The sequence below is a fragment of the Echinops telfairi genome, unplaced genomic scaffold (assembly GCF_000313985.2).
Source record: "Echinops telfairi isolate 266 unplaced genomic scaffold, ASM31398v2 ScPeMD7_7424;HRSCAF=8462, whole genome shotgun sequence".
Taxonomy (NCBI): Eukaryota; Metazoa; Chordata; class Mammalia; order Afrosoricida; family Tenrecidae; genus Echinops; species Echinops telfairi.
Window position 1 is genome coordinate 38,240,067 of NW_022111324.1, and position 24,407 is coordinate 38,264,473.

At 36.9% G+C, this 24,407-nt stretch overlaps 2 pseudogenes; both read left to right on the forward strand.

Annotated features, from left to right (window-relative positions):
- The first annotated feature begins 5,021 nt into the window (after positions 1 to 5,021).
- LOC115872391 lies at positions 5,022 to 5,192 on the forward strand (annotated as a pseudogene).
- An 11,193-nt stretch (positions 5,193 to 16,385) lies between these two features.
- Positions 16,386 to 17,072, forward strand: LOC101640282 (annotated as a pseudogene).
- Positions 17,073 to 24,407: the final 7,335 nt, after the last annotated feature.

Consider the following 24,407-nt stretch of genomic DNA (forward strand, 5'->3'; position numbering starts at 1 on the left):
GGAGCAGCTGTGTGGAGACCCCTGCTGAGATACTTACACATTCAATGACTCGGTTTTCCTCCTGCAGTCGGCATCAGTGCATGTATTTTGTGAGATGGAGGAGGACTTTGTGGATTGGTGTTGGACATATAGGTTAATGTTGGACTTGTGGGCTTGGGCAGCACTGGTTTGAGATGTTTTCTTGATGTGCACTTAACCTTTATATACAACTCTCTATCTTATACATGAGTTTCTATGGATTTGTTTCTCCAAAGTACTCAGACCAACACAGTATTCTATCACAGTTTTCTGTGATTAGTTTTTATGCATATATTTGTTCATTCTATGCTAAAATAAGGAAACAAAGAAAAATCTTGCACACATAATAAGCATTTAGCAAAATAGTAAACATTTAACAATTCAGGAGCATATATAGCCTGGATCAAGGATATGTATTGAATTTAACTAAAAGGCTGTTTATTTTCTTTGTTTTTTGTTTTGATTTTGCAAAATAATTCATCTCTTTGTTTTATATGCAACCTTTGACTTGTAAGCTGAAACTAAGACATAGCAGTAAGAACTAGTCTTTTCACTGTCATAAAGGGAGTAGGGAAAATATTGAGGAATGTTATAAATTTGTGGAAAGTTACACAAAAACTATATGTCTTATTGTGAAGCAATAAGTTTAATGATTCTTTAGATGTTAGTACCTTAATAAAGATGATATCCATGTGTGGACCTTGCATATAAATTTTGGGCTTCCACTGTTATCCATAGTCTTCTACAAACCCAGTGTTTAACATGTATGTTCTATAAACATTCCCTCCTTTAGATTTGGATTTTATTATTGGCAATCCTTGGGTCACACAGGCTGGTGTGCTTCTTTCATGTGGAGTTAGTTGATGCTTCAGTTAAATGGCTGCTTTTCGGAGAACAAGCCTTTAAGGCCCCAGATGGTATTGCTTCTGCTAGCTGGCACCATACAGATTCTTCACCACTTTATGCTAGACCACTCATCCCTTCAGTGATCGCTTCAATCTATTGGCAAAGTCCATACATGGATGAAGTTTCTGATGAATTCCCTCTGATCATAGTGGTTATCAGAGAGCATTTTAAGGTTGACTATGTCAGATGTAGTTAGGTTAAAATACTATCTTATCATTTGATCCCTTTTTGATCCATTGTAAAGTTGTTTCATTTTAAGGAATAAAGTAAAATAAGGGGGAGTACATGTGTGTTAAGCCTCTGGTGAATGTCCTCTGATCATAGACATGATATGTAAATAACTTTGCTCTGATGCAGAATTTATTGGCAAGTGGATTATTCCAATTGCAGTTAGTTTAAAATTTAACACTTTATCATTTGATCTTTCTTTTTATACATTTTCATTAGTTTTAGTTTTTTAATATTTTCTGCTTCCTTTTTGATTATTTTGTTTTTTTGTTGTTAGTTTTTGTGTGTGTGTATTTTCTTTTTTAAAAGGTTTTATCTGTATATGAAATTCAGGATGAACAAATCTATAGAGATAGTAACTGGTTCTTTAGTGTATGGCATGAGAGGTAGGAGGAAAATGAGTAGCTAATAACAATGAGACAAGAACAAAGAGAATTTCTAAAATTGATTATGATGATGATTGTACGAATCTTCTTAATATTATTAAACTATTGAAATTTATGGTTTATGAATTATATGCCAATAAAACTGCTAAAACATAGAAATAACATAAGAGATAATACCAGAAAGTGGATATATGTGAAGAAGTGCATGTGAAATTCTCATACAAGAGAGAGATGAATGGTGGAAAAATATCAGAGTAAAAAGTTACAAGACCTAAGTGCATTGGTAGAACAACATACAGTGCTGTGGAAACTTTCAGGTGAAGAGATACTGAGACAGTGTTCTATTTCAATGACCATACCCCAGAATCCAAAATTTCATTCTAAAGATATCCTTAAATTCTCTAATTAAGTATGATTTTAAAAACGAGTCTAATATTTATATTTGTTTTGTTCTCAGTGTATAAGTTTTGAATCCTCATTAAGTATATTGTCTGCATATATTAATAATTATGCTATGTCTTTGAAGTCCAAGATGACTTATTTTAGTAATATCCTTTTGTAAATATTTGCCATTTAAGAGAAGTGTTCTGTAAATGAATGCTACAAACAGCTAATGTTTATCTCTAAAAATACTAAATGCTTTAAAAAATAATTATGCTATACATATACCACTCAGTGTTTTTATATTTGTGTTATTCTTACACAGAGCAAGAATGATTGGCTCAATGCTTTCTTTGATGCTCCAGCCACCCGGATGAACATTTGTCAACATGCACACTGAGCTGGCTTTGTGATGACTTTCAACATTTTCTATATCTGATCTCTTGTCAGCTTGTTAACCTCATGTCTCCCGCCATTGTTACCCTTTCCTTTACAAGTTAAGTCTATTCCCATAGTATTTCCTTTCTGTTATAAACTATATGTGATTGTTGACTGACATTTTTTAAGATTGGTCCAAAATTTTTATTTCTTTTATGAAACAGTAACATTTTGGAAAGAATTAATATAGCAAAGAATTTGATCAAAAATAAACTTATTCTTGCCCCCCCCACCCAAGACTGTAATCTTTATTTTAAAAAATGCTTAGTATTTATTGAACTGTAAATTAGGCAAGGATTTACATGTAAGATAATCAACTTTGTATTCAACAATAATTTTAGTTAGCACTTTGTTGCATTGGGTGATATTAAATATAAAATCTAGTAGAATATTTTTTTCTTTCTTTAAAGTTAACAAAAGATGCTGCTATACAACTCACTTCAATTTCATAACAGATGTAAACATTTTTAGTCGTTTTTCTAAATTATGCATTAGTACAAAATATTGCAGAAAGCTTATTATGATCAGCTTTATTAAAACAAAGGCAATCAAAGCTTGTCAAATCAATCTATTTAAAATCATTGTACAATGTTAGGAGTATTTAATGGCACTAAAGAAAAGTTCTCAAGTAGTGGTTTAGAATCAATATATTTTTTATCTAATGCTAATATCTCAGTAGTTATTACATCATTTAAATTCATACTCAAGTATTAAATGCCATCACAACATCACTTTGTATACTTAATAATTAATTCCAGAAAGCTTGCTGTTTTTCAATTAATTAACCTAATTGATATATATATATATATATATATATATATATATATATACCTTTATATATTCCATAAATATGTACATATGAAAATAGTGAATACAAGGAAGGCAAAACATTTTTGCCTACCAACTCTCAGAAATGATGGCTAACAATTCTTCTTAATGTATCTTCACATATCCTTTGGGAATAGCAGTTTTACATATAAAAGGGAGCACATTATACACTGTACTGAAGCTCCCCTTTTTTAACCTAATATATATTGGAGATTTTATCATGTCTACATACATATATAATTTTTTTTATTGATTCATTGGTAAATCTATTATTGTACCATCATTGCTGTTGAGCATGGGGATTCTTCTTTCACATGTAAATAACATTACAAAATTCATAACTCACCTATATTTGGGTACCTGGTTTTTGATATGTAATTTTTGTTTTTAAGAAGTTCAAGCTGCATTGATAGATTAATCAAAAACAAGTTTCCAGGAATTTGTAGAATACCAATTGAACTGTTTCAAGAAGCTGATGAAGCAATGGAAGCACTCACTCATTTCTGCCAGGAAATTTGGGAAGGCAACTACTCGGCCAACAGACTGTGAGAGACCCATATTTGTACCCATTCCAAAGAAAGGTGATCCAAACACTCAAATTATAGAACAGTATCATTGATATCACATACATGTGAATTTTTCTGGAGATCATCCTACAGAAGTTGGAGCAGTACATTAGTAGGGGAATTCCAAAGGTTCACAAGAGCACATGGAACAAGGGCTATGACTGCTGATGTCAAAGGTATCTTCACTGGAAGCAGAGAATACCAGAGATGATTACTTTAGTCTTATTGACAATGTAAAGGAATTGACTGTGTGAATTATGATGAGCTGTGGGTATCCTTGAGAAGAATATGGACACTAGAACATTTCATTGTACGCATGCAGAATTTGCACATGGATCAAGACACTTGTTCAACCAGAGCAAGGGGACACTGCATGGTTTAAAACAAGGAAAGGTGAGCATCAGAGCTGTATCCTTTCTCCATGCTTGTTTTATGCTGACCAAATCATAAAAGAAACTGGATTATATGAAGAAGAATGTGACATTAGGGCAGGAAGACTTATTAACAACTTGTGATATATAGATGATACAACCTTGCTTGTTAAAAGCAAAGACGATTTGAAGCATGTGCTGATGAAATTCAAAGATTGCAGCTACCAGGATGGATTATAACTCAATTAAACAAAAAGAATAAAATTCTCATAACTGTCCCAGTAGGTAATAGCACAGTAATTGGAGAGAAGTTTGAAGTTGTTAAAGATTAGGTCTTGCTTTGATCTAGAATCAATGTTTATGGAAGCAGCACTCAAGAGTCCACCGGAATCCTTGCAGTAGGTTAATCTGCTGCACAAGACCTCTTTAAAGTGTTGAAAAGTATTGAAAAGCCAGGATGTTACTTTGAGGACTACGGTGCTCCTGACACAAACCATGATATGCTTGTGTCAGTTGCCTCGTATGCTTGTGAAGGTTGGTCAGTGCAAAAGGAAGAACAAAGAAGAATCCATGCATTTGAATTGTGGTGCTGGTAAAGACTATTGGAAGTAGCATGGACTGCTAAAAGAAAAAAGGTCTATCATGTAAGAAGTACAGCTAGAATATTCCTTGGAGGCAAGGTGTGTCTACTGTACTTTGGACATGATATCATGAGAGACCATTCTCTGGTGTAAGACAGCATGCTAAGTAAATTAGAGGGACAGCTAAAATTAGGAAGGTCCTAGACAAGATGGATTAATACAAGGGCTGCAATCATGGGCTCAAACATAAAAAAAACTTCTGGAGATGGTTCAGGGCTGCGGAGCGTTTTGTTCTGTTGTACATAGATTAGCTGTGTGATCGCTTCTCAGCCTTTTGGCTAAGATCAAGTGTAGTATAGTTTACCTGTGAATCACCTAGTAACAAGAACAATAAATAATTTTGTCTATTAGTGGTATTGTCCGTCCTTCCTTCCTTCCTTTTACGTATAACTGGTATGTCTCAAGTAAATATTAAGTTAGGCTCTTTCTAACTCCCTTTGCTTTAGATATATCTTATACAACACATGCCTCTGACATGTATTTGTTGGTAATTTGAAAATAATCTTTGATAGGTGATATTATTATTGATTGATGATATTATATTCATTGATATAAATGATATTGATTGATGATATTATATTCATTGATATAAATGTTTTCTTAAATCTGCCATCATATTTTTGGCAGTTCAATTGGTCTTTAATTCACATACCATACAGTTCAGTCATATATAGAAGAGTCTTACAGGAATCACAATACAATAAAAAAATGTTTTTCTTCATTTTTTTACTTATCATTATTTAACTCCTAATGCCCACCCACCCCCACTCTCCACCCTCTCCCATCATACTCCCAAGGAACCATTAATGTACTTACTGTCTTTATAGGTTTTTCTATTCTGGACTTCATATACAGAAAAGCATTAAACTAACATCAATAACAATAACTAACCACACTATTAAAATAAAACAGATAAAAGCTCAATAAAAAAAGAAAGCAGAGAATAGTAAAAACTAGAAATAATTTAAATTAGATCATGAGGAAGATCAAATGATAGTAGCCAACTTTCCAGTTCTCAGCCTCTGCCTCCATGGGTCAGGACGTTAGCCCCCTGCTGTGTCTCACAGTCTCCTAGTGATTGTGCTACTCCTCTTTTCAGTTGCAGGGACTCCTTGCCTCATCCTCTGGTGCCTCTGATCTCAGCCTTCATCATTTGAGCCAATCAGACAGAGATCTCACATGAGCTGCACTGCTAGGTGTTCTTCCAATGGTCTTCCAGCTGAGAGAATTCATTCTTATAAGGGTGGCAACTAAAAGTACCAATCCCTTCTATTAGTGTTGCACATGTCTTATTTTAATTTTGCATCCCAGTCATTTGGTGAGAATTACAGATACACGATTACAAGAGCTATATTAAGAAATTTCACTATACCCAAGTGCCAAGTGTTTTAATTGTATGGTGCATCCACAGAATATGAAGGAAGCTATTTTTCCCCCAGAGAAATTATTGTTTTCACTAAATAAGAAAAGTCTTTAATTTTGAAATCTTGTAACTTAGTAGCACATGTCTCATTTTAGATCAATCTGTAACATACTTTTCCTTACACCTGCTTTACTTATCAATCAGTTGGTTATACTCTTCCTTCCCAAAAAGATGGGAGTTCTGGTGGCACCATGGTTTTGAGTTGGCCTGCTACCCACAAGGTCAGCAGTTCAAAACCACCAGCTGATATGCTTTTCAAACTGATGCACTATTCTTTTGAGTTCCTAAAACTGCATCCTGTTCCCCCATGCTACAACAAGTTAATAGAAGTGTATCTTGATGCAAGTTAATTTTTAAATCCATGCACAGCTTTTTTATTCAAGATACAAATGGAAGACCTGCTGTACATGCCTCCTAGCCTTGGTGAGCAAGTCTAGCTGCCATCGAACAATTATTCTGGGTTTCAGTCTCTGGCTCTCAGTCATAGAACAATGAGGATTTGGACAGAACTAAGTCCAAATTGGCAGAGTCACATGGTGGGCTACTAATGGAAATGATCTCACGCACCACTGTCGGCTACCTCTCCTTGCGTACTGGCCCTGGGCAGCAACCAGGGGTGGCTTCTTTGAAGAAAAGTAACTCAGGAATATGAACTAAGCTCTCCAAACATTTAAAATGACATTTATAATATTCCATTGTGATAAAAATCATGTTTTTTCCTGTCATTTAATAAAACTCATTCTTTCCCCAAATCATTTAATACATATTTTAGAAATTCTAAAAGTTTGTTCTATTACATTGTATCTGTGTGGGTGTGCCTCCAAGGGCTGGGATAAATAAAGGCTACCCACTAGTTGACAAGGATGACCTCCTTATGCAAAACAATTAGTTGGCATCCAACTTTTTAGAAGGTAACATTTGCAGAAGGACTTACAGCGTTGAGAGAAGAAGTCTGAGCTGCACTGAAGGCATTGGCTGAAAACCAAACTCCAGAAATTGACATTTTTTTCAAAAAGCTGATATTTTCAGCAAATGTATGAAAAACTGAAAACACTCATTCATCTATGGCAAAGGAAGAAAAAAAAAAGATAAACAGCAAACTTGAAAATATGTGTATGTATCCCCATTCTAAAGAAAGGCAATCCTTCATCATGCGGAAATATTAAAAACATCATTACTATCACTTTTAAGTAACATTATGTTGAAAATAATTAAACTACCAATGACTGAGACTGACAGAAATTTAAGCTCGATTTTGGAGAAGGAATGGAATAATGGATATATCACTTTTAATGCCATATGGATCTTTGCCCAAAGCTGAGAATACCAGAAAAATACTTTCCTGTATTTTAATGATAATGTAAAACAAACTATGAATCACAGTTTGAATAATGAAAACTACAGGACATGTAATTGCGCTGATATTCGACTTATATGTAGACCAAGAGGCAAACATTTGAACAGAACAAAGGGATGCTGTGTTGCTTGGAGATGTGTCAGTATTGTGTCCTTTTACCAGACGCATTCACTCTGTGTGCTTAGCATTTGGTTATCAAAGCTTGACTGCTTGAGGAGAAGCGAGTGTTAAGTTTGGAGGAGCCCTCGCTCGTCACTTGTGGTGCGCATTCGAAACAATCATGTCTGCTGAAAGTGCAGGGGATTTGAAGCCATTAGTGATGAAAGCCAACGAGTACTGGTCAGAATGGATTGCATCTGGATGTAAGAAGCCTCATAATTGGATTAATAAGTAATATCTTGATAAATGGAGAAAAGACTGAAGTCAAGGTTTTCATTTTGCTTGGATCCCAAGGAAATATCTAGAAAAACAGAAGTGAAGAAATCAAATAATATATTGTATTGGACACATCTGTGGAAAAGACTTCTTTTGGTGTTAAAAATCAAAGCTGTTACTTTAAATACTGTGGCATGCCTGTCTCTTGCCATGATATTATTAACCCTTCATAGGAATGCAAAAGCAGGACATGAAAAGCAGGAGGGAAGAAGAATTGGTCCCTTTACATTATTGTATTGGTCTTGCTGCACAAGATCACTTTAGAGTGCTGAAAAGCAAGGATGTTACTTTGAAGACTAGGGTGTACCTGACCTAAGCCATGGTCTTTTCCATTTCCTAATATGCATGTGAAAGTTGGACATTGAATAAGGTGAAAGAAGCATTTGAATTTTGATGCTGGTGCAAACTATTGCAAGTACCATAGACTGCCAGAAAGACAAATACGTCTGTCTTGGAAGTATGGCCAGGGTGCTCCTAAGAGGAAAGATCGAGACTTCATCTTACACACTTTGGATTTGTTGTCAGAACAGACCAGTCCTTGGAGAAGGGCATATGCTTGGTAAAGTAGGGGACAGCAACAATGAGGAAGACCATCAAGGAGACGAACGGACGCTGCGGTTGCAGCAATTGATTGAAGCCCAGGAAGTATGGTGAGGATGGTACAGGACTGAGCTGTGTTGCATGCTTGTACATGGATCATTCTGGGTCAGAACTGATGCAGGGGCACCTACAAACAACGAGATCCTTGCTGAAGAATATTGACTCCACTGTGCTTATTGAGTTATGCATTGGACTATTGATTGCAAGGTCAGTTCTGCAAATACATGAGCCATTCTGAGGGAGAAAGAGGAGGGTGCCTGCTCCCATAAATATTAATAGACTATGAAACACATAGGGGGAAGTTCTACTTTTTTCAAAAGGGTTGCTATGAGTCAGAATCAGCTCTAGGGCAGTGGATTTGTTTGGGTGTGCTTTGATCAGAAGGAAAGACAAATCTCTACTGACAGAAGGACATCCAGAATGCTCCTTAGAAGGCGGGCTATCGAGACTCCATCTCACTCACTTCAACACACTCACCTGGACCAGTCTGGGGAGAAGTACATCATTTTGATAAAGGAGAGCATAGCAAAAAAGGTCTTCAATGAGATGGACTGACACAGAAGCTGCAACAATAAGCTTGAAAATATGAACAGTCACACTGCTGGCATAAGACAAATATTATTCTGTTTCCTTGTGCAAAAGGTCACTTGAATTCATACCTAGTCATCAGTACCTAATAAGACAACACAATGTTTTTGTTATTCTTTAGAGTTATGTAATGTTACTTGTAGCTTTAAAATATATAAATGTATGCTAAAAGAGTATAAAGTAAATCTTAATTGAAAACTAAAAGATTGGTCACTATATTTGCTAGAATTGTTCTGTTAATGGAAATATAATTATATATCTATGAATAATTAATATAATCCCTTAACTATTGTAAATTATAATCTTTGAGATTGGAAAGAAAAATAATTAAAAGCATTCCAAATCCCTTAAATTATGAAAGTTGCATTTATTATATGCATATATATTTCATTTGTTTTCTGTTTAAATATGTGTACACTTGTCTCTTTACTGAGATCATGTGCTGAAATTTATATTTTGAAGAGAATAATTTCATATTACCATAATGATTCCTCCTATTATTAATGTCAGACAACTTACATTTTGAAAGGTCACATAAGAGCTTATGTTATTATTGTATTTTAATTTGGTTGACCTTTATCTGGTACATTATCTATTTTTTTCTCTTCTTGCATATGTATATTTGTGTATGCATACTTTATATAAACACATGAGATAAAAGCCTTTGTCAAAAAAATTTGCATTTAGTTTAATGAATTGAAAAGAAATTATTTAGTAAAATAATATGGTTACTTTTAACATTTTTGATATATGCATTAATTTTTGTATCAAGAAAGTTTATACTGTATAACCTTCTCCAACCATGAATAAGAGTGTTAGTTTTACCACATACTTTATGTACCTATTGTTATTTTGTTAAAACATATTTTTCACTTACTTTGAAGATATAAGTTGTATTGTTTGTGTGATTGAAAATGTTATTTCGATCTTGGAGTTTTCTTTTATGACTTGCTTATCAGTAAATACACATCACAAATATTTCAATAATTGTGTTCTGAGTAAATATCATTTGATTCCCATTGTTTTTAAATGCTTACTTGTAATAATAACAGTTTTATAGCCCATTTGAGAGAAGGCAAAATCAGTAGAAGGTACTATGATCACAAAATTATTTTATCTTTTGCCTTATTGGTACATCACCATCAAAAGATTATAGTCATCTATAATCATGTTAACACAGCCTATTTAGACTGCTAGCTGAGGTGCAATTTAATGGAAGAAAATAAGACTGTCAATTAAAATAGGGTGAAAAGTAGGTCCTGATTAAAGTGCAGTTTCTTTTGAAGCAACAGAAATTAGGTATAATTAATAGAAACCTAATTGGACGATTTGTAAACAAAGATAATTTGTTACTTCTTTTGTTCACTTATAAAGAACAGTTGAGTAATGATCAAATTTTTAAAGTGCATAAAATAATACCTTGATAAACAAAATCATTAAAGTAAGAAATTTGTTTTAAATTTAAATTATACTTTGCCTTAGGGTCACCATTAAATCTTCCAGTTTAAAATACTATGGAACCAGGTTTAAGTCTAAGTTAAGAAAAGTTTATTAGGCTTCTGTTGTTAAATGAAAAGTGAGACAGTGATCCTTATGAGGTAGAGATTAAAGGTATCTTATGTTTCCAACTTTTCCAAAATTCAGTACCACTCTGTTATCTCTGATATCAGCAACTACTGCTGCATTCGGTCTTCTCTCTAAAGTCTTGTTATGGTTACAAGCTGCTTCCAACCCACAGCGGCCTTATCAGCAACAGAACGAAATACAACCCATTGCTGTGCCATCCTCATTATTGTTTTTACGTTTGAGCCACTGTGCCAAGCAATCTTGTCTTCCTCCTTTTAACCGCCCTGCTGTTGTATCGAGCGTGGTGTTCTTCTCCAGGGACTGGTGTCCATTGGCAACATCTCCAGAGAACATGGGATAAAGTCGCACATTCTTGCCCTAAGAAGCATTCGGACCGTACTTCATCCAAGACAGAGCTGTTGGTTCTTTTGGTAGCCTATGGTACACTCAACCTTTTTCACCAGGACCGTAATTCAAATGCATCGATATTTCTTTGGTCTTCCTTATTCAATGTTGAACTTTCACATGCACATGAGGCAATGGAAAATACCATGGTTGGTCTCCGGTGCATATTAGACCTCAAAGTAACATCTTTGCTTTTCAACACTTTAAAGGGATCTTGTGCAGCAGATCTACCCAAGGTAATGCATAATGTGATCTTTTGACTGCTATTTCCATGAGTATTGATTGTGGATCCAAGCAAGATAAAATCCTTGACAATTTCAATATTATCTTCATTTATCACAATATTACAGACTGGTTCAATTGTGAAGTTTTGGGTTTTCTTTATATTAATTTTTAATGCATATTGAAGGCTATAATCCTTGACCTTCATCAGCAAGCATTTCAAGTCCTCCACACTTTTAACAAGCAAAGCTGTGTCATTTGTATATCTCAGGTTGTTAATAAGCCTTTCTCTAACTTTGATGCTACATTCGTCTTCATATAATATAGATTCTCCGATGGTTTCGTCAGCTTACACGCTGAATAAGTATGGTTGAAGAAAGCAACACTGAAGCACACTTCTCCTGATTTTAAAACATGCACTGCACCCTTATTCTATTTGCAAAATTGCCTTTTGATACATGTACTGTTTCCTCATGAGCACAATGTAATGTTCTAGGTGTCCCAGGTTTTTCAAGAATAGCCATATATTTTAGGATTCTGTAAATTATTGCAACATCTTTTAGAACACCTCCCACCCCCACCCCGCCCAGTGAAATGGCCTGCACTGTTGGGAAGTCAGGCAAATTTCAACTTTGCAGTTCAGACAACAGTCTGGTGGAATCTCCTCAATCACACTGTACCCATCTCCAACTACTTCGTTAATTCAGAGAAACCCTTTAGGAGAGAAAGGAATGTCTCCTTCAGAGTTTGGAGACTGCAAATTCTTATGGAAGCAGGTAGCCTCATCTTTCTCCTGAGAGGTTTGAACTACCCACATAGAGCTTAGCAGCTGACCCTGAGTGCACTATTCCACCAGGGTTTATTTCACTTCCTGTTCACAAACTGGCAAATACGATTGGCTACCCAGGCTGTTGACTTAGAAAGTAGCTTTGACTTGAAATTTCATACGAATATTCTTCTACAGTGCACTTCTGCCTTTGTTTTGGTAATCAATCTGATCCCTGTGTATTCTATCTTACAAGGTGCATGCTATAATTATTATGTTGAAAAATGTATTTGCTATGAAGTCTTTGGTCTAATGAAGTCTTTGGCATAATTCTGTAATGTGATCTCCAGCTTCATTTCTATCACAAATATTTCTATATTTTTAACTACTGATCTTTCCTCTTTGTTTTCAATTTTTGCATCCCAATCACCAGTAATGATCAATACATATTAATTGCATGTTTGATCCATTTCAGACTGAATAAATTGGTAGAATTCTTCAATTTCTTCATCCATAATGAGGTTTAATTGTTAGTATATACATGTGAATAATACTTGTATTAACTGGACTTCTTTGAAGGCATATAGATATTATACTTCTTTTGTATGATGAATATCCTCTTGAATTTGACATTCCCAGCACAGTGAACTCTATGACTGTGTGATTCAAAATAACCCATGCCAGTCCAGTTCAGCTCACTAATGCTTTTAGATATTGACCTTTCACCTTTCATTTTATTTTTGATGAATTTCAGTTTTCTTAGGATCATACATCATTATTCTGGATGTTTTCAGCTGGTTCTCCTCGTTTTGAGTTGTGCTTTATCAGGAAATGAAGGTCGTGAACATTTTAGTCCATTATTTAATTATGGTGAACTCTATTTTGAGAAGAAAGCTCTTTCTCAGTAATAATTTCAGAGCTTTCTAACCTCAGGGGCCATTTTTAAATGGAATACCTGACAATGTTCTGCTAGCATCATTAGTTTTCCTCAGAAGTCGGCAACCTGTGCCTTCTTCATAATCTGTTCTTAGTCTGGAAACTCTTTTGCAATGTGTGAACCATGAGGGACCTTGATGGAACCTGAAACACCTGTGACTTAGCTTACAACATCATCACATCAACCTGCAAGGCTACCATGCAACAAACTGACAGAGGAGTGGAGCAAAGTTCAAAGTCAATGATACTAATTAACACACTGCTGGTACTAGCAATTTTTTTAAGGTTTGTTGTTATTAGGTGCCATCGTGTTGCTTCCAACCCATACGGAAACTGCATGGTCTCGGGCATCCTCACACTTGTCCCTATGCCTGGACCCAGCGCTGCAGCCACTGTGTCAGTCTATCTCCTTCTGGACCATCCTCTTTTTTGCTTCCCCGTCACTTTACTAAGCATGATATCCTTCGCCAAGGACTGGCCTCTTCTGTCCAAAGTATGTAAAGGAAATACCGCCATCCTTACCTCTCAGGAGCACTCTGGTGGTTCTTCTTCCAAGACAGACCAATATGTCGTTTTTGCGATCCATGGTACATTCCATGTTCTTCCCCAGCACCACAATTCAAAGCATTTATTCTTATGCTGTGTTCCTTATTCAATGAACATTCAACTTTCACATGTATATGAGGCAGTGAAAAATACCATGACTTGCTTTTTAGTACTCTAAAGCAGTATTGTGTGGCACATTTAGCTTTTGCAACATATCTTTTGATCCAGGCTGCTACTTCTATGAGTATAGGTTGTGGATCCAAGCATCTCAAAATTATGAACAACTCCAACCTTTTCTCATTGATCATGATGTTACCTATTGGTCCAGTTGTGAGGCTTTGGGTCTTCTTTGCATTGTGTCATAATCTAAACTGGAGTCTGTAATCCTTTGTCTTCATCAGCAATTGTTGCTAAACCTCCTGGCTTTCTATTAGCAAGGTTGTGTCATCTACATATCACAGGTGTTAATACACCTTCCTCTAATCCCTTTGCCACTTTCTCTTTATATTGTCCAAATTCTCAGATGATTTGTTCAACATATCAATTGCACAAGAATGGTGAGAAGATACAACCCTGGCACACACTTTTCTTTATTTAAACCAAGCAGGTTTCCCTTTCTCTGCTCAACAACTGACTCTTGATCCATGTACAAGATCCTCGTGAGCTCAATGAAAAATGTTCTGGAATTATCTCGTTTTCTCTCTCTCTCTCTTGTAATGTTATCCACAGTTTATTATGGTCCAGAGAGTCATATGAACTAAGGTAGTGATTTTCTAAGATAGTGATTCTCAAAATTTTGTTTACATTAAGATGACTTAGATAATTTGTCCTGAAAATACACACATTCTTGATTACTCTGATCCCCCATACTTCAATATTTCCATTCAGAAGTTGATATTTTTAACAAGGCTATCAGGTATTTTTTTTTATAATCAATTTATTGGGGCTCATACAATTCGTCACAATACATAGATCAATTGTGTAAAGCACATCTATACATTTGTTGCCCTCATCATTCCCAAAATTTTCTTGCCTCTTGGGTTCCCGGAATCCGCTCATTTTCCTTTTTTTTTTAATTTTCCCCCCCTCCCCTTCCCTTTCCCCCATGCACCCTTAATAATTTAAAAATTATTATTGTATCTTATATTACACTGTCCGGCGCCTCCCTTCACCCACCCCGCTGCTGCCCGTCCCCCAGAGAGGAGGCCATATGTGGCTCCCTGTGATCCATTCCCCCTTACTACCTCCCCTTTCCCTCCTGATATCGCCCCCTTCACCCCCGGTCCTGAGAGGTTCTTCCGTCCTACATTCCCTGCGCTTCCAATTCCCCTCTGTACCGCTGTGCATCATCTGGTCTAACCAGGTCTGCAAGGCAAAACTGGGGTCCTGGTAGTTGGGGGGAGGAAGCGTTTAAGAACTAGAGGAAGATTGTGAGCTTCATTGTTGCTATACTGTACCCTAAGTGACTCATCTCCCCACTACCCCTCTGCAAGGTATGTCCAGTTGTCTGGAGATGGACATTGCTACCCAAAGAGTACATGCTGTCTAATGATCAAAGTTTGTGAAGCACTCTTCTGAAAGCTACACATATGGACTTCTAGAATTCACAGAGCAATCCTTTATTTATTTATTTTTTGTCGGTGATATCATTTATAAGGAATGGTAGAGGGGGTGAAATGTTGGGCTACTAACCACAAGGTTAGCAGTTCAAACCATTGCTCTGTGGGAAAAAATTAGGGGAAGCTGTCTACACCTGTAAAGTGTTACAGTTGTAGAAGTCCACAAGGCATGGCTACAAATTTTATAGGCTGCTATGAGTAAAAATTGACTTTATGGCAGTGATTCTGGGAGATATGAGTTTGACAGTGCTTAGTAAACTTGTCAAGGTTCACAAAGCTGATATTGAGCATATATACTGATTTTATTCCAGATGCAGTTTTTGTAAATAATATGATTCATGGCTTAAAAATATTGATAATCATTAAGTGGCTCTAGCTACATTAACAAAAATAATATCAGAATCAATAGTAAAAGTATCAATAATTAATCACTATGTTTACATAATTAAGTATAAACGTCTTATGGACAAAATTAACTTTTCAAATGAATATGTAGATAAAAGTGCTGAAACATCACATACTGTTTCAGAAATGTATGAAATGCCCATGGGAACAAGTAAGTACACAAATTAGCAAAAGTTATATAATTACATTGGTATATTGACATATGCTTCCTACTTATTTTAAAAATAATAAATAAAAATCTAAATTTTAAAACTGAAACATACAAATGAATATGGTTATGAAAGGTATTTTAGCAAAAAAAAAAAAAGTAGATTGCTATGTGTGAAAATACAGAGCTATCTAACACTTCCTTCCATGGACTGCATTATGCTCCACCAAAATACCCTGTTTCCCCAAAAGTAAGACATCCCCCGAAAATAAGACCTACTTACAGTTTTACTTCTCCCTGAAATACAAGGCATCCCCCCCAAATAAGACCTCCCAGAAAATAAGGCCCCCGAAGCTACCATAATTCTGGCCTCTGGACAGCAGCCGCGGGCGTCCAGCAGCTCATTGTTGGTCGCAGAGCAGCTGGAGCAGACAGGAAGTGCGAGGTCTCTTTTAATAAAACAATAAATAGTAAATGTGTACTATATTCTTCTTCATGGAAAAATAAGACATCCCCTGAAAATAAGACTTAGAGCATCTTTGGGAGCAAAAATTAATAGAAGACACTGTCTTATTTTCGGGGAAACAGAATATGTTTAAAATCTTAATGCCTAGATCTGTGGAAAGGAGTCCTAGTGTTACTACAGTTAAGCATTCAAGTTCAGCCCTGAGAGAGAACCGCGCTCAGTATGAGTCTCTGTCTGCTAAAAGTCTGCAGTCCACCGAGAAATGGTACAAGTCCAAGTTCGACAACCTGAATGAGCAGTACTAAGGCCATCCAGGCCAGCCGCAAGAAGATGCACGAATACCCGTGCAGGTGCAGGCTCACAGCATTGAGATTGAGCGGTTGAGTCAATGAATCCTTGGAAAGGCAGGTCCTGGAGGCGGGAAGTGGCACCGCTGAGGTGGTCTGCCTCCAGGACTGCATCGGCAGCTGTCCACTGACCTGAGGAACACCAGGAGTGAGATGGCTCGCCACCTCCGGGAATACCAGGACTTCCTCAGTGTCAAAATGGCCCTTGTCATTGAGATAGTAGCCTTAAGGAAACTTCTGGAAGGTGAAGAGACCCGTTTTAGTACCAGTGGCTTCAGCATTTCAGGGCCGAATCCTCTTGCTAATCCAAGTTCTCTGCTCCGACCTAGAGTCCTGGCCCCACGAGCTCCAAGGTCTCATCCCCTGGGATGTCACTAAGGACAGGACGAGTATGAAAGGGTGTCTAACCAGGCCTCAAAGATAACATCCCAGGTAAGGGAACGTTTGGAATAAATATTGGAAGTATATTTGGGAAAATAATGAATATTGGAAGTTGGTTTTAAAAAGTCCATGTTTAGGGGGGAATAATATGCATTTGACTCATTAAACAGCTTATTCTTGAACCAAAACACCTGTCACCACTGTCAAACATCTTCAAAGCTTCCACCTCATACAGAGTACTAAATACTTTCTCCGGTAGAAAACTCATCCCTTAGATTAGAACTAACTGAAGCCCTGGAGCAATCACAGAAGAGTTCCCCAAGACTCTCACCTCCAGGTCAGACGTCACAGTGGTAGATGACTCAGGTGCAGAGGAAGTACAAACTAAGGTGCTACATCTGTGATCCTCAGTCACTTGCTGTGGATGGCAATTAAAACCTACATTCACTCACTACACCCAGCCATTTACCCTGCTTTAAAACCTCATCGTAGAGACCTAATATGTCAGATCACTGGCAAAGATAAACCTAGGGTTCACACCCAACTCCACTCTGACAGAACTCGTTCCAAATTAGAAGGTGCTTGCTTAATAGACCTTCCACCCCGACCTCAATTCTATACACCCTTTTCTTCTATCCAGGGAAGGAAAGAAGAGAAAAGGGGGGGAAATCCCCAAACAGTAGAATCTTCCCTTTTGAACACATTTAGATTCTTCTCAGCCGGGTTTATACCCTGCCCCCTTGACTGCTTCTTGCTCCATGGGTAAAATTAGATGCATGTTGACCATGTCTCTGATTTATATGATGACTTACTCCTGCCCATTTCATATTTTTCCAATGATGTAAGTTTTTAAAAAGTGGCGGTTATGAGTTTTAAGAGTTCTCTTCAACCATAAAATTCTTAAAAGAATACCTAGATCTTAGGCTTTCAGTGTATTTAAATCCATGATTTAGGGGGGAAAATGACTTTAAGGATGTACCTTTTCACTGTAATGCTAGTACAGTAATAGTTATCTCAAGCTATGCTGAAGGTGATCTTAGGTTTAATAGTGTTAGAATGGGAGAGTATTTCTATGAATGGAAAAGGTCAATGTCTTATTTACATATGTGTCCATTCGTTTGAGGTGAAGTAGCTTGTTCATATTCTCACCCTCAGAAGCCACCTTTCCTCCATTCTACAAATCTAGGCCCTAAATGGGTCATTTCTTCACTCTCTGGAGCCTTTTAAGAATCATATGATATTATATCACCAGGACACAATGCTACTGGCCAAAGGTAAAAATAAAACTGCTTCAGGTCAACAATACCACTAGCAGGTATGAAAAATGCAGCCTTTTTCTTTTCTAAAGGAGTCATTTGCCAACACTTCCAACATTGCTGTGCTAGTGGAGGGGTCTGCTTTTCCCAAACAAGGAAGAGGTGTCATTACCTGCTCACCTGCTCACTTCCGGGGAAGTAGCTTCGGGAGAGCCATCTCATCGCCCCAGCTGTATGGCATCTCCACTGCCCGGTCTTCCTCGTGTGCCAAGATCAACACGAGGCTGAGTCCTTTGTACATCTCCACAGAGAGCTTGGGAGTAGCACGGATGTGGTGTTCTTACTGAACGTTCGTCTAGCACACGCCTCAATAATTCAAGGAACTTGAAAGATATTTTTCACCTTTCCCCTTGACTCATCTCTTTACTCCTCCATCATGCTGTAAGACATTAGTAAAATAACCAAAAGTCACCCGACCACCCCCCACATACACACACAAACAGGACCATGTCACACTTCCTTCCATGGACTGAATGATGTTCCACCAAAAATGTATTCGAATCTTAACCCCTCGATCTCTGGAAAGGAGTCCTCGTGGCACTACAGCTCAGTATTCAACTGCTAACCCAAAGGATGTTCAGCAACACATTTGATTTGTAGATTCAGAGAAAGAACATTCCTATCATTTGTTTAGTAAAATAAACTACAAAATCTAATTTCTGTGATATCTAACATTGTATCAATAATTCCCATTACTATTGGAATCTGTTGTGACTACTTTATATTACTCCAAAATGTTAATACACATAAACACATACACCCTTTTCAAGCTATAGCTGATTGACTTAGCGTTACTGTTCTCTGACATCACTGTGTTCATTATCAAATGAGCGCCAGCTCCTGACACTATTCATTTTGTCTTCTCCATTTGAAGGAGCTGTACCGCCATTCTCTCTTGGAAATTTTGAGTATTCAAATTTTAGTTCCCTTATTTTCACCCTATGCCTCTAATCTGATTATGTATCAGCAAAATAACTTGCTGTTCTGTTATCATTTCATTATGACTCAGATATAAAATGATGCATTACTAGTTCTCTCTATTGCAAATAACTCCAAGTTAGACGGAACAAGGGCAATATTAGTGAACACTTGCTAAGTGTATTTGTACAGCTCGATAATGAGAGCAGTCTGCTCATCGTCAGCCTGCAGACTAGAGGATACCAATAATGATAACAATAATTCATTGTGGAAGTGACAGCAAGCATTTCTTTGACAAGAGTTTTCAGAGTGCTAAACCTCTAGGCTCTTGCTCCTGCCCGAGCCCCACCCTGTTTTCTTCATCTCAAACCAAAGGGATAAGGTTAAAGCAATATTTTGCAGATTCTTTTGAAGATGATACTTATTGGTACAAACAACCTCAGCTGAATGAGTCTGTTAGATTTATGTTTTCTTTAAGACAGTGCCTGGTGTGAGGATAATAAGAGCTCAAGAACCCCTATTGCTGCATAGCTGGTATTGCTACTCCAGCGCTCTCAGGAATGTGGGTAAAAATCTCTCTGAATATACAAAACCAGCCTCAAGGGACCAGCATTCAGACATTTGCTCCACCAACTCCAGATTATAGTCAAGAAAGCACATTTTAATGTTCTATCATTCCTTCCTCCATGTATCCAAAGTTGGAGGAATAGAGCAGTAATGCCCAGTTATCAAAAATGAAAACCAAAGTGGAGAAAGGCTGAAGAATAAGACTATCCATACTTTCCGACTGTTAAGGAATTGACTGGATAAGCAAATGAACAATTCAGTGGACGAGATTGATATTTTGATATTACAGTGAATTTTTTGATTTTGAAAATGATACTGTTCTCTAGCACTTAAATGTAATGGTGCCCAAGGGTTCAAGAAATGAGTCCACTTACATAGGCTATCTTCCACTTTTCTTCCATCAGCTTGCCATACTGGGTTGGCAAGCATGTTTGTGTGATGCCGGCGCTCTGGCACCAGTATTCTGTGTATCAGCAGGGTCGTTGACGGTGGTCAGGCTTCAGTGGCTTCTCCACACCAGAGCAAACTTAATGTTCAGAATTTAATCTCTGCTACAAAAATAAAGTTGTTTGTACCTGACTGACTATCTCAGGTTACATTTTTTTTATATTTTTCTCTCTCTTGTTTCTCATTAGATTACTTAAGATTTCTGTTTTAACTGTTAATCTTGTTTCAGATTTTCCATCTCTTAAAAATGTATCATCCCGGTGCAGACCACTTTGTCCTCCTGCTGTAACGATGGCGTTATTTTTGTTACACCAAACCGCAGTGGAGATAGGTGATCAGCATCATGGCAGCTGATTCAAGATGCACTTTAGCGGTTTAGTGGCTAATAAGTATCTAAGGCACAGTGCTGGGTATTGTATGCTTTAAATTGTATTTTGGGAGAGTCATAAAGAGGAGGTATGGGAATGTGTGACTAATTTCATAAAACAATAGTAACCTCTGCTATGAGAGGAGAAACATTGGATGGTGCCACCGTACCATTACTGAATGTTTGACCTAAGATTCTGTAGAATACTGAACAGAAGCAATAGTGGGGAGGGAAGGAGTGGGGGTGCATACAAGACAGAATTTCAAATTAACATGGGGTACAGATTTCCTTGTGACAAAGAGCCTGGATGAATTTCTAAAAGTATTACCCTCACATAATCATTAAACCTTTAACCAAAATATTCCCTGAAGTCTTCTCAAAACTAAATGGTTTTGCTTAACTAGTAAAGAACGTTTACCTGGAGCACTGAGCTCTTTGAAACATGTATTTGCATGGGACGACGTGGAGCCCCAGTGGCACAGTGTGCTACATATTGAGCTGTTAAGCTCTAGGGCAGTGGTTCATCCCACCCGTCATGCTGTGGGGGAAAGATGAGACTGTGTGTTCCTGTAAGGATTTGAAGTCTTGGAAACCCAAAGGGGCAGTTCTACTCTGTCCTACAGTGTCCTATGAGTCAGAAATGACTGGAAGGCAATGCGATTTGCAACCAGATTCACAACAGCATCCAAAATGTTGGATAGGAACCTTAGGGAGAGTGGCTTTTTGTTAATGGAAGAGGAACAAGTAAATGGAGGATAAGAACGACTTCCCAATTGTAAATATATAGTAAATATCATTGAATTATGTATTTAGAACTTGTTAAACTGATGTATGTTCTGCTGCTCATATTCTCAATGAGAGTAGCAAAATAAAGTAAATGATATGTATTATACACAGGGAAAAAATTGAGCCACTCCATTGGGTAGATACGTGCTATGCATGGTGGCCTGGGAAAGTCTCCGAAAGGCAAGGACGTTTCCTGTTCTAAACGACCAGCGTTCTTTTGTTATTGGAGGAAATATACATAAAGAAATGTATCAGCAAAAATGATTTAAAAGCTCACAGTCTTACTTAGTAACTGTAAATTAATGGCACACTTTAAGGATATTTATGGAATTTTTTTCATTCCTTTGTTACCTTCCCTTTGGGCTCTCTGTGCTCTCATGCCAACCGGCCGGTCAATCCCCTGCTAAATGGATGCTCCTTTCGCTCTTGACCTTGCCACTGGGGGCAGCTTTCTTTATCTTTAGAAGTCTCTTTCTAAACTAAGGATCAGAGATTTAGTAATCTTGCACCAATAATCTTTTAATGGAATGATGTTTATTGTAGTTGCTTTCTTAGTTAATATCTAAAGAGATGTCTTTAAACATAGCACTAATCTAGCTCATTTCAAAAGGAAAATTAGATTACTAAATTTGCCTTAGCTCAGAACACATGGCCATTAGGTTTCTTAATGGATTTAAATAACTCAATAGTTCCTTGCCCGGATTAGATTTTATTAGATTTTGTACCTTTCATACTAACTTTTAAAGATCTGTAGACAGTATAATCAGATTAGTCTGCCAGGCTCAATGGTTTACAATAAAGCTTAACATTTTTATTGGTTCTTCGCAAGCACCTAAAGTCACATTGAGAGATATATGATATTGAGGGTTCATGAAATTTAATTCAGAAGGTGAGAAGTCAGCATATCTTGCCTTTTAGTATTGTTTCCCTGTCGTCAGGCTATTTCTGCTTTGTTTCACTATATTTCAATAGTTCATAAGAAAGGAGAAAACATAAAAGCTTATATGCTCTTTATAAAGTAAGGTAGAGTAGCATTTAAAAGAGAGAAATTACCTTTCATTCTAAACATAATTATCATGAGGCATCTGTGGTAGTTATGTATCATTAATACTAATTTAATTGAAATCTATTTGTTTAATTAAATTGACAGGAAATTAAGACCATGCATTACAATATTTTCTCTAAATAATGACTACAGGGACAATGAATATTAAATAAAAATATTATAATAGTGAATTTCACTGTTAAAAGTTACTACTGAATGTAAACATTTTTTGATATGATGGATATTAAATTTCAATAATTGATAAGTGCTATCATTTGTCTGTAAGTTTGTCATACTGTGGTGGCTTGTTGCTAAAAGCTGTGATGCTAAAAGCTATGCCACTGGTATATCAAATATTCATAGGGTCATCTCAGGTAAACATGTTTCAGAAGAGCTTCCAGATTAAAAACAGACGATGAAAAGGAATAGCCTGTCTATAGCTGAAGAATCCGTCACTGAAAACTTGGGGGTTAGCAGCAGAACATCGTCAGATACTGAACACCTCATGAACAGTAGTAGAACATTTTCAGAGATAGTGACAGCACATGAGCCACTCAGGTTGGAAGGTACTGAAAATCAGGCTGAACAAGAGCCGTCTTCTCGAGCAGACTCCATCCATCTTCATGTTTGGGTGCTGTACAGCTCTCCAGACTGCATTTGCTGAGGAGGCATGCCTCAAGAAGAGAAAAAAGAGCTGCAAATCTATATTAATAATCGGGGAAAAAACAACGTAAAAAAACAATCAGAACTTGGAATGTATTAAGTATGAATCTAGCAAAATTGAAAATTATCAAAAATGAATTGGAATGCATTACGATTGATATAGAAGGCATTAATGTGTTGAACTGGACTGGTATTGGTCACTTTGAATCAGAAAATCATATGGCTTACTATACAAGAATGATACATTTAAGAGGAATGTCCTTACATTCATCATTGAAAAGAACATTTCAAGATCTACCTCGAAGTACTGTGCTACACAATGGCATAAAGCCTAGTGCATACAAGCAAACTCAATCAGCACAAATATTATTCAAATTCATTTACCAACCACTAAAGCCAGTGATGCAGAAAATGAAGGATTCTACCAACATGGCAAATCTGAAATTGATCAAACATTCAATCAAGATGCATTGATAATTATTGATGACTGGAATGTCAACGTGGAAACAAAGAGAAAGGATCAGGAGTTGTAAAGCATGATCTTGGTGATAGAAACAAACCTGGAGATTGAAAGATAGAATTTTTCAAGACCAACTATTTCTCCTAGTCCATACATTTGTTCAACAATGTAAATGGTGACTATACATGTGGATTTCTCCAAATGGAAGGAACAGAAACACAATTAACTACATTTGTGAAAGGACACAGTAGAAAAGCTTCATATAATTAGCTCAAACCGACAGGTGCTGACTATGAAACAGGCCATCAATTGCTGATATGTTGAGTTCAAATGGAAATGGAAGAAAATCAAAGCAAGTTCATGAGAGCCAAAAAACATTCTTGACTCTGTTTCTCCTGGATAATAGAAATATAACAAAAGTAGATTTGAGTCATTGCACACTAATGAGAAAAGACATGATGGGCTGTGGGACGACATCAAGAACATCATACGTGAGGAAAGCGAACAAGTGATCCAAGTTGGTGATGAGTGGGTGTGGGAGGCCTGTTAGGGCATGATTAAGGGTAATGTAACAAAGTGGAATTGCTGAAACCCTGGTGGGGACTAAGCATGTTAGTGGGACAGGAGGAAAGTCAAGGGAAATAGAGAAAAGAGCTGGGAAGCAAAGGGCATTTATAGAGGTCTAGATAAAGACGTGCATATGCAAATATATTTATATATGAGGATGGGGAAGTAGATCTATGTGCCTACATTGACAGGTTTAGTATTAAAGTAGCAGAAGGACATTGGGACTCCTCTCAAGTACTCCCTCAATGCAAGAATATTTTCTTCTATTAAATTTGCATTCTAAGATGCTCACCTTCCC